This window comes from Chamaea fasciata, unplaced genomic scaffold (assembly GCF_029207755.1).
Source record: "Chamaea fasciata isolate MVZ Bird 193981 ecotype frontalis unplaced genomic scaffold, bChaFas1.0.hap1 SCAF_5, whole genome shotgun sequence".
Classification (NCBI taxonomy): Eukaryota; Metazoa; Chordata; class Aves; order Passeriformes; family Sylviidae; genus Chamaea; species Chamaea fasciata.
Genome location: NW_027094090.1, coordinates 4,467,402 through 4,477,788, shown reverse-complemented (window position 1 = coordinate 4,477,788; position 10,387 = coordinate 4,467,402). Strand labels below are relative to the sequence as shown.

The following is a 10,387-nucleotide window of genomic DNA, read 5'->3' as shown; positions in this document are numbered from 1 at the left end:
ACCCTTTTTTTATGCATCTCACCTATGCTGGCCATCCAACCATCTGCTGGGACATAGATACCATCAGAGGAAAACAACTTTCTCAACAAGCCAGCTTTGTCAGAATTTCCCAGCCTGATAATGAGGTGCCTGAATTCTGCCAAAAATTTGTCAATACCTGAAAATGGACAGAGCAAAGAGACAATCCCCTGAGAGATCCCCTAAACGTGTGAATCACACTGCCAGCACAGAACCCCTTGTAAAATACCACATTGCTTTATTTCTCAAAGCCAGACAATGCATCCCTTAAAGAGAACACTAAAATACAAACAGTGAACCAAAATCCTCTTTGGGGCTCATAAGCCTCCTCTCAGCGACCATCCCTGCTCAGCAGGTGCTTGCAATGTTCACATTATTATCCCAGGATGAAATCTCTGGGAACCTGGAGTTGGAGTTGGTCCAAGAAAGGCCAGCAAAGTAGTTTTGTCATCTGTTTGGTTGGGATGTGATGTCATTCCATGCTCTTCTGGACTTGGCTGATTCCAAGGAAATGTCGGGTACTTCTCCAAACCTTTGAAATGTAGAGAACTGTGGAGCGCTGGGAGAGCTACACATGGTTTTGTGGGATACATTTTTAAAGACTTTGGATGCTTCAGGCAGGTAGCTTTCCAGGTTTGGAGTTGTCCAGAAAATCACATTAAGAGATTCTGGAGGATGTTACAAAGGCCAGTGGCCCTAAATTTCCCTTCATTCAAGCAAGGCCATATCCCATGGTGTCCTCAGAGTGTCCCAAGGCCACACCAGTCAGAATCTTTGGCCCTGTGGGACCCTTGGGAAAACCATAACAGCAATGTGGATAAACCTTTTTAGAACAAAAGTCTCATTATAAAAACCTTTAATATCAATAGCCTCCAAAAGCTACTGGCCAAATTCCACCACACTCAGCAAGAATGTGCCATGGGAAACATTAGACACTGTTCTTGCCCTCAACCTGAGCTGGAACAGCAATGGTTTTTTGAGGCACATTCTGCTGGTCACACCAAGCTGTGAGGAACAGGCTGGGTCTGCTGTTTGCCAGAGTTCTCCAAGTTGGTATTTGAAATATGAGCAGATCAGATTCTCTCCTAATTTAAAGTAAACCCACCTGCTTTGGTTACATTTTTCATGGCATGATATTCAGAGGGTTCATACTTCACCACTCTTCTGTTATGCTCAGTGGAAAAGGAGGAAAGAGGAGAAGATACAGGTAAGTCTGCATAACTTCAGAGTGGAGTTTAATGAGGGAGAGCATAACACTTAATTCAAACCCAAAGCATTCATTACTACACTACCTTTCCATATCAGTGCAATACATTTCATTCCCTTTTCAAAGTACCATTTAACATAAACCATTTATTTTTTCAACTTTTCCCACAAGCACTTTAATGCAGAGTTTGGACACCTTTCAGGAGAGTCATCTGATGTAATGCATTTGAGAGACATAACAATGCATGTGTAGTTTGGAAAACCTTTTGCAACAGGAATAAAAATAGCTGTTGCTTTCAAAAGGCAGAATCTGACTTGCTGTCAAAGGTTTTGAGGAAGAGGAGGAATGCAGTAGTTTCAGATCATTTCTGTTGGGTTTTCAGTGCATGTGAGTTTGTGGGAAATACAATAAACAGTATAAGGATATTATACAGTTATAAGGAAATACAATAAACTTTGGGGACTCAGCAAGAGCTTTGACACATTGGCAGTTCTCTGAAAATTTGTTGTTGATAAGTATAAGTCTACTATGCTTACACATGTTAGTAACACTTAAATCCACAGGGATGCCCCATTGAAGACATCAATATTTAGCTGGAGTCAAAGAACTGAGATGCAACTCAGTGTGATATTGGGAATAACAAAGGGGGAAGACTATCACAATTTTTCACTATAATTTTTAGCAGTCTATTTAGTTCTATGTACTCACTTTTAAGAGTCCCAAATCATAAGGATCTGACCTGAAGTATATTAACTTGTCATAAACTTTCAAGTTAAATAAAATCTAAAATACATAAAAGTTCTTGAGAAATAATTTAAATGGCTTTCTGAGAAAAAAAAATAGTTGAAATTATATGAAAGAAAAAGAAAAAAGCAATAGAGAGAAATAAGGCAGCATTTGACTAAAAGAAGATAAATATCTGGCTAGAGAAGGATGCACTTTCAAAAATATCTTTTTCCTTTTATCTAGGTTCATCTTTGTTAGCTTAATAAAAATCATAAAAATGGGGTGTGCCTGTGAGAGACAGGTAACTATTGGCAAAACACTGAAATAAAGCTCAGTGTGCTGCCAAAGACCTTGAGAATAATTTTTTAACAGGATGTCTGATATTCTTCTCATACTCTAAATGAATTTAAGCACCATCAACAATCTTTACTTGCTCTTTCTTAGTCCCTGCTAAGCTGGTGAGAACGTTTCAGAATGCTGTCATTAAACCAAGCAGAAAAACTAGTCTCAATATTCCAGATAAAAACACCTTTCCCAGAGCAGATCGTGTAACAAAGGCAGCAGCTTTTTCAGGCCACCCTTTAGCCTATCCCTGCAGTCCTCCTTCTGCCTCTGGTGCCTGGGGTTATGCTGAGTGATAGCATCTCACACCAGGCCTTGCTGGGGAGCTGCAGTCTTCTCCAGACAATATTTCTCCTGCAGGAAAATCCCTGTGGATGGTTACCAAATGCCCTCCCATTTGTTTAGCAGCATAGGGATAGATAGGGAGCGATGATATTGTGGTGAGATGGGGAAGTTTCTGTTTTCACCACGAGCAGATAGATCCTGTGTTCACCACAAAAATAGTCCAAGAGGAGCAGCTGGGTCCTGGCCGAGATGAATTCAGAGGTGAGATGGTGCCAGCTACCAACATGCCTGAGAATAAAGGACATGTGGGCTCTCTCTGATCCCTGTGTTGATGCCAAGGTAACATGATAGGAGAGCAGTAGATTGCCACAAAAAATAACCACAAAAACTTACTTGGGGGTGTCCTTTTCATGCAACCTGCAGAAGAAAATACCATATTATTACTGCATTGTCCTTTGTTATCAAAGGTGATTCCACTGACAACATAATTCCTTTTGTATTATATGTGCATGATTTGAAAAGTCCCTCTTGTGAATGGTGGTTTGGTTACACAAGCAGAGAGGAGAAATTTAAGCTGCTGCCCACCTCTCCTCATTGTCCTATACAGCAGTGGCAGTGAATTCCAGGGGAAAGGAATCTCTCCTTTTGAAAGTGAGAAAGCAACATCGCCTAAAGGAAATCTTGGTCTCACAAAATTCTGTAGAGCTGGTGATATGATGTCTACGGCCCGTTTTTCCCCAGCATGTCCCTGCTGGAGGAGAGGGGTTTTATGCTGGACTGACATTCCTACCCACTGACACACAAGGTCAGCACTGTTCTTGTCCCTGTTGCCCATGCAGAAGGGGTTGCCCATGCTTCTTGTTTTCCACTGACATCTGGGAGAGAATTTTTCTATGAACTTAAAAGTGAAGATTTTTTTTCCATGTCCGAGAGCTGGCATTAGGTCCAACAGAGACAAAGGCAGCTTCACCTTGTGTGGTTTATCTAACTCCCCAAATTAACCTATGGCCCTGAACAGACCCTCAGGTGATCTTATCAGCTGAACTCCACAGTGTAGATATCCACATGTGGAAGTAAAGGAGAAAAACACCTCCCATGCCTGTGGTTTTCACAGAAATGCCCATGATGACCAAATTCCACATTCCTGGAACTCCAATGCAGCCTCTCTGCACCAACAAAACCTTGGAGAAAGGGGAAGATACCTGTATGGGTGACTGGTTTCCTCTGGTACAAACACACAGATACTTTGCAGGGATGTTCTTCAGAGCAAGGATGTCTCTTGTCTAGAGCATCTTCTCCACATTAAATGAAGAACACTGAGGCTGAGTCCCTGCAGGGCACCTCTCATGTTAAAGAAACCTTGTCATTTCTCCCAAACAAGGGAGGAAGGAAGAGCTTGTGGTTAACGCAGAAAATGGAGGCTCAGGAAATCTATGTTCATATCCTGGTTCTACCACAGGTTTCCTGTGTGACCTTGGGCAAGTCCCCTAATCTTTTTCTCTGCCTCCTTTTCCCCCTGTGTAAAATGGGGATCAAATAGTTCCTTCTCCTAATGGGACTCACGTATTAAATTGGTTTATTAATGGTACCACATAGCAAGGGGACAGCTGCACATATGGACCAGTCCTTTCTTACCTGTGTGAGATCAGCTACAGGGTCCAGTTCTACTGCTAATAAAAGTTTCCATTATCTAGGTTGCAATACATCTCGCTACACCAACATATTAGTGGGTATGAACAGGTAAATTTGAAGATTTAAATGACAAAAACCCATTGACTGATGTCTGATATTTGATCTGTGGGCATCATTGATTTACACTGAGGTGTAAGCTGAGAGACTTTTTGAACTGTGGTTATTCATTGCATAATTCTCTGCAAAAAGAAACAAAGCTGAAATAAAACTAAGCACTAATTGTTGTTGGCTACAGTCTCTTATTGTTTATAAAGAAACATCCTGGTTAGTCTGTTAACAACCCAGTGAGTTCCCTGTACTCCTCTCCTGTAGCTGGCCAAAACTGTGGTGTCCCATGCTCTTCATAGAATACTAGAATATCATGAGTTGAAAAGGATCCACAAGGATCATTGAGTCCAGCTTCTGATCCCTCACAGGACCACCCCTAAAATCCCACCATGGGTCTGAGAGCATTGTCCAAACACTCCTTGAGCTCTGTCAGGGCTGGTGCTGTGTCTACTTCCTTGGGGAGCCTGTTCCAGTGCCAAGCCACCCTCTGGGTGCAGAACCTTTTCCTAATATCCAACCTAAACTATCATGGGTGCTCACTTTCCCACTCCAGTCACTCCCACTCCTACCCAAATGTTAGTCTTCAGTTTGGCATATGTCTGGACATTCAATAATGGGGGCTTTTTGGGTCAAGTTTGCCTTACGCTGTCTACCAGTGTTTACAGATACTCAGGAGAAGCCAAAATACAAAAGTGGGTTTTCATCCAAAACTTTTCCATTTAGAAGCGAGAGTGTGACAAACCTGGGCTGCAAAGACATAGACAACAAGTTGTCAAGTCCATCAAAACCAGATGTGCTCACTCATAAGTCAAAAAAAGGGGCGGTGAGACTTTTTTTAAAGCATACATTCTGTTCTCATATCCCTTTGAAGACATGATTTGGGATAATTCGAAGTCTCCTTCTTACACAAACATTGCAAGCACTTCCTGTTGGTAACTATAAAAGGACAGTCTGGCTAAGTAAACAGTTCTCTTCATAGTTGTGTCTAAGCAGGAAAGCCCTGTGTTCTTCACCAATAGCTCCATTGATGACTACAATTGTTCTGGTTATTGTTTGCATTTGTAATAACACTGATTATAACAAAAGATCAAAACAGGAACTTCCTTAAATTTATTAAATGCTTGCAGTCGGGGCCTGGATGTTGTTAGCATAAAGATGGATGTGAGCTGACCTGCTAGAAAAGGGGGAGCCAGATCCTCAGCTTGTGTAAATCATGGTTGTCACCTCCAGCCGAGGATCTGGTTTTGCCATGGTATCCTGTGCTACCCAACAGTCCTTAATGCCTTGCTCTTACCCCCTAGGTATCCCCAAGAAACCATTTTCCTGTACCACGAATGAAAGCAAAACTGAAATTTGAGAAAATAAAATAGTGGGACCAAAAGCATAAAAGGAATTCATGGCAGAGTTCAGGAAAGCACCCAGACCTCCCACCTCTCACCATGAGTGTGCCATAGAAGTGTCCTGAGGTGTTCAGTGATCCTCAACCAGCCAAAATGCTGTCTCCTTCTCTGTATTCCTCCCTTTCATTTAACAGCAATTATTTTGTCATTATTATCTATTGTTTTACTTTTTAAGGAGTCTACGGGTTTCTTTCAGATTTACCACAGAGGAAACCCTTAATCAGTCTCTGAGGTATAACAAACCATCTACCACTACTAAATACGCCATTCACAGGATCTTCCACTTCTGCTACACCACCAATGGCCAATCTCCTCAATATCCTATGAAGAAACATCCCCATGATGGGTTAGATACTGGAGCTACAGCTTTGAAGTGGAGGATTTATATCAACACTTTCCTCTCCCCAGCAGAGACCTGCTGTTTGCTTTGGCTTCTCCCTCCTGTGTCCCAAGTGTGTGAGTGCTCAGCACTCTGACAGAGAAGCAGTAGACTGGTATCACTGGTAATATCATACCATCCCAAATTCTGGTTGTCTTGCTCTTTGTTCTCTCCCTGTAAGAGATTAAAGCACAGGTCTGACTTAGAATGGAGAATTTCCACTGGCTCAACCAACAAAACTCCCTTATTAATCACACTGGGTCTCCCACAGCTTAACAGTTTGGATTCAGTGCCCAGGAGAAACACAGTTCCTAGTAAGAAAATAAGTGATGTTTTAAAACACTTTTAAGGTCATTTCTAAGCATGGCAGGGATTGAGATATTCTGCCATCTAATAAATAATTCTTGCTAATTTTTGGTCTGACATTGAAGCGTTGGCATCGGTAGGAACTGCTTTTAGAAGGACCATGCAATAAAATAAGGAGAACAAAAATATAAGTTGATGCTGTAAACAACAAATTCTACTTAAAATTGCAAAGCTGGATTCCTTTGGAAAGGAGATATGCCATTAGGGAGCCAGAGAAAGCACGTTCATATTTGCAGTTTACTGATCTAGGAAATAATCTGTTTTGCCTGAGCTTGAGAAGGAAACCTCAGTTTGCTGGGGTCATGCTGATACCTGTGGATACAACAGCTCACTGCTGGCTTGCCAAGAGATCTCCATATAAAGTATGCAAACAGGCTGGTCAGACTTTTTAAATCTCCTTCCTAAGACTTCTTTCTACATCTCAGTAGGCAGACAGTCAGGATTCACTTTGCAAGAAAGATTCCCAAGAGAACATTGCAAAGGTCAGGGAGGAAACGATTCTGCAAGTTTCTTGCAGTGATTGGATGGGGACAGTCTTTATGTTTTTCTTACGTGTGTCCTCAGACAGTATCATCATATTTTTTGAAAATGCTGCCACACACAGCCCCAGCATTGCCTCTGACTGAAGAGGGGACAGAAACTCATTTGTTCAGCTTGCAAAATTATTTGTGCTGCCTGTGTGCAAAAGAGGATTCTTGTGATAACGTGTGGACCATCTCCCTGTTAACGCAGGGGACTTGCTATGGAAAGTTGTGTTCCTTTTCCTGCTGAGGCACATAGGGTTCATTCTCCTGGGTGAACCCAAGGAAGTTCCTTGCCATTTCCCTTAGTCCATCTGTAAGAAGGTTGTCACAACTTACCCCTTTCCCATATGGGTGGCAAATGCCCAGGATCAGGAGCAAACGTTACACACATGTGCAGAGCACCTGGCACCACAGCAGCCCAAGGCACAACCCAGATATTGACAGCACAAGAAAACCAGATCATCACATCCTTATGGAAAGGGATCTTCATGTAACACACTGAAATTGGGGATTTAAAGCCCAGCACATGAACTATGAACTCCTCATCCTCCAGTCCCACAGCAGATCTGCAGGACTCGGGGGCCAAGCTCAAGCTCTGTTCTCCATAAACAACCTGTAGTAAAAACAGGGGACCCAATGGCACAGCCAAGAAACCCTAATGCTTCTCCATCCCTTAACTAGGACTTGGTCCCACTACAAGCCATCTCAGCCAGTTAAGTGGCTTGCCTTTACTGTTTTGCCCCAATGACATCACCGTTTGGCTTTCTGAGTGTACCTCCTTGGCTCTAACCATCCCCCTTGGCTCTATTCCCTGTAAACAGGGCCTGATTAATGTTGCAGAAGAAGGGCTGTGAATCACGTATTCCATTCTCTTATGGAAAGTCAGAATGTCAATTTTTCCTAGTTTTAAGTGCAGAGAATTGGGATATTTAATGCAGAATCCCTAGCAACGACACAGAAACTGCAGCCTGAGCCCCCAGCTGCAAGCTTCCCAACATACTTTCTGTAACAGCAGCTGATGAATCACCCACTAGAAGACATGCACTTTAAAAAAAAAAATAAAAGTGAACCAGCATTCACTGATGCTGTCTATTATTACCCAGCCCCAAACACTTTACAGGGATATTCTTTGATAAGGAAAGGGCCCTCACACACATGGATCCACAAATCTCTACTGGGTTGTTAAAAGGCTGAATGGAAACAGTCCCAACAGCCACAGATGTTCCCTGTTCAGTCCTGGGTAGTAGAATTTTACTGCCCACAGTACTCATCACTAGTAATGCTTCCAGCTGGTGGCCAAAAGCTGAAACCCACTCTGAGCTTTTGCTTTGCAAATGTAAGGAAATTGAAAATGAGAGCTTGCAGAGCAGCTCAGGGACCCTGCTACAGTCTCCCTCCATTCCCTTTTTCATTACTATCTTTCTCAGCTTTTCAAAATTAAAAGACAAATGGAAAAAAAAAGCATGATTTGGACTATCCTTCTAAAGGGTTATGTACATAATGAGTTAGAAGTAAAGCTCCAGAAAAAGGAGGCTTATAAGAAAGGCACAGGGAAATTACTGGAGAAATACACTGTTCTTAAAAAGCACCTGCTTGGCTAGTGGTGCAGCAACATCCCTGGCACATTTTGTTGATTCTGTGATTTCCTAAAAGTATTATGACTAACAATACAATAAATGAACCAGACCAAAAAAAAAAAAAACTAAATAAAATCAATAGTTAAATAAAATGATGGGACGCTTCTTTTCAGGAAGATCATTTCAATCACAAACAAAATTTTGATAATATGCACAATTTACCTGAAGTGGATGATCCACCCTGGAGATCCACAAGAGCATTCAGAATGATGTTCTAGTGGGAGGTGTCCCTGTCCATGACAGGAGGGTTTTAACTAGATGGTCTTAAAGGTCCCTTGCAACCCAAACCTTCCTTGGAGTCTGTGATGTAAAAGCACTCAGAACCCACTCAGGTGCACTGAGAAACAAGGTTCTAAAAACCTTTAATCCAAAAGGAATGCTACCCAAGCATGAACTTCCCCCAGACAGAAATTAACTGAAGTCAAATATTAGATTAATGCATGTGATGAGACATTCACAGATAACCAGGTCAGGAGATAAAAAATAATCCAGGTTAATCTTGATACTATCACTGAGAAATGCCTACAGTGTATTATCAGTGTTTATTCAGGATATGAGCCCCATTGTGCTAGGTGTTGAAAAGACACACCATGTATGTCTGACCCAAAGGTACGTCATACATCAATATAAGGATGTTCAGATGATTATTTCCTAGCTGGGACATGAAGATTCATGCAGGAATTTAACTTTAGTAAGGTCCCTTTGCTCCTCTATACTCCATTTCTTATAATGAAGAAAAAAAACAATGAAGAAAAAACCACTACCCTTCCCTGTTCAGCCTGGAAACATCTGGGAGCTGGGGCAACATCTGATAGTTTAATTAAGATCTTGTGGATGCCAGCTCAAGAGCAAGGCAGTGTTTGAGCCCACTACAGCTGTCTTCTCCTTTACCACATCATGTGGCTCGTGACCAGGTGAACCAAGCAGACTTACCTATCAGGAAAAGGCTGATAAGTGATCTAAACCTGGAAGGTCTTAATTCAGCTCCTTTGAATTGGCCAGCAGGATGTCCACATGGTTGTGGGACTAATCTCAGAGGTCCACACTGCTGGGCTAACTTGTTCTCAGGATATTTGGATCATGCTAATGCAGCACTTTTTGTGTCCCTATTGCCAGCCCAAAGCAGAATTAGAAACTAGTCTTTTATTTAACATTGCCTGCCAGGAAACTCTACTGTGCTTCCTCTGTTCCTACCAGGAAACCTTTCTTTGCTTTCTCTTCTAACCAGTAACGAGTCCAGACTGGGTATCCAAGAGCAGCATGAAACTGTTTTGTGAAAGAGCAAATAACTGGTGGTTTTAAGAACAAATGGAGCCACTCAGATGTGAAGGGCAGCAGTGCTGCTGTGTGCTCAGGGTGTAACTCCTCCTTCCCATTTGCATGACACCCAGAGAAACAGGAGATATGAAATGCAGCCGCTCTCGAGTAGGTGGAGGCGAGTATCCAGTTGACTCAGAGCATCATTCTACACCAGGGTGAAAATTTAAGGGCAGCTGGAGGGACCAGAGGGGAACTTGCCTGACTAAAGGGTTTGTTATGTTGATACTGTTGTGCAGGGGGAAAAAAATAGCTATAGGGTTTTCTTTAGAAGCTCTGTGTTGATAGAGGGCTATGGAGGTGGAAAGAGGGGGAAATAATTACTAAAACATGATTGCTATCGGCAGTATTTACACAAGATAGGCCACACAAATGTCTTAATAGTGGGGGCACCTCAGTAGTTATTTATAGCTATTGATTTGTATGAAGTGATTTAGGAACCTACA

General features: G+C 42.1%; 1 long non-coding RNA gene across 2 annotated transcripts; it reads right to left on the bottom strand.

Annotated features, from left to right (window-relative positions):
• Positions 1-268: 268 nt before the first annotated feature.
• LOC136290101 (uncharacterized) lies at positions 269-8,831 on the bottom strand. 2 transcript variants are annotated; one of them, XR_010720959.1, is made up of 3 exons: positions 8,787-8,831; positions 2,972-2,995; positions 269-2,866 (listed from the first exon to the last, which is right to left on the bottom strand). It is a non-coding gene; the product is annotated as an uncharacterized lncRNA (long non-coding RNA). The 2 variants fall into 2 exon arrangements; XR_010720958.1 differs by lacking the exon at positions 8,787-8,831 and adding an exon at positions 3,781-3,863.
• Positions 8,832-10,387: the final 1,556 nt, after the last annotated feature.